The sequence below is a fragment of the Cynara cardunculus genome (assembly GCF_001531365.2).
Source record: "Cynara cardunculus var. scolymus isolate 2C chromosome LG 11, CcrdV1, whole genome shotgun sequence".
In the NCBI taxonomy this organism is placed as follows: Eukaryota; Viridiplantae; Streptophyta; class Magnoliopsida; order Asterales; family Asteraceae; genus Cynara; species Cynara cardunculus.
In genome coordinates, this window is record NC_037538.1 from 12,707,225 (window position 1) to 12,707,523 (window position 299).

Sequence of the window (299 nt, forward strand, 5' to 3'; positions counted from 1 at the left end):
AATAATTATATTATTAAAAAATATTAATTACATTAAATAAAATTTTATTTCTCTCTCCTAAACATTTAATTTTAATATCTTTTAGATAAAAATAGATATTATTTTTTTAAAATATCCAGTTTTAAAGATTTGAATTCTTCTCTATTTCTGTATGCATTACAGAATAGAATCGAACTTTCGATCGATCAGGATACTTGGGAGCCTATGGATGAAGACATGGTCTCTCTGGACCCCATTGAATTTCATTATGAGGAGGAGCCTTATCAAAATTGTATCGATTCTTATCAAAGAAAGACGGG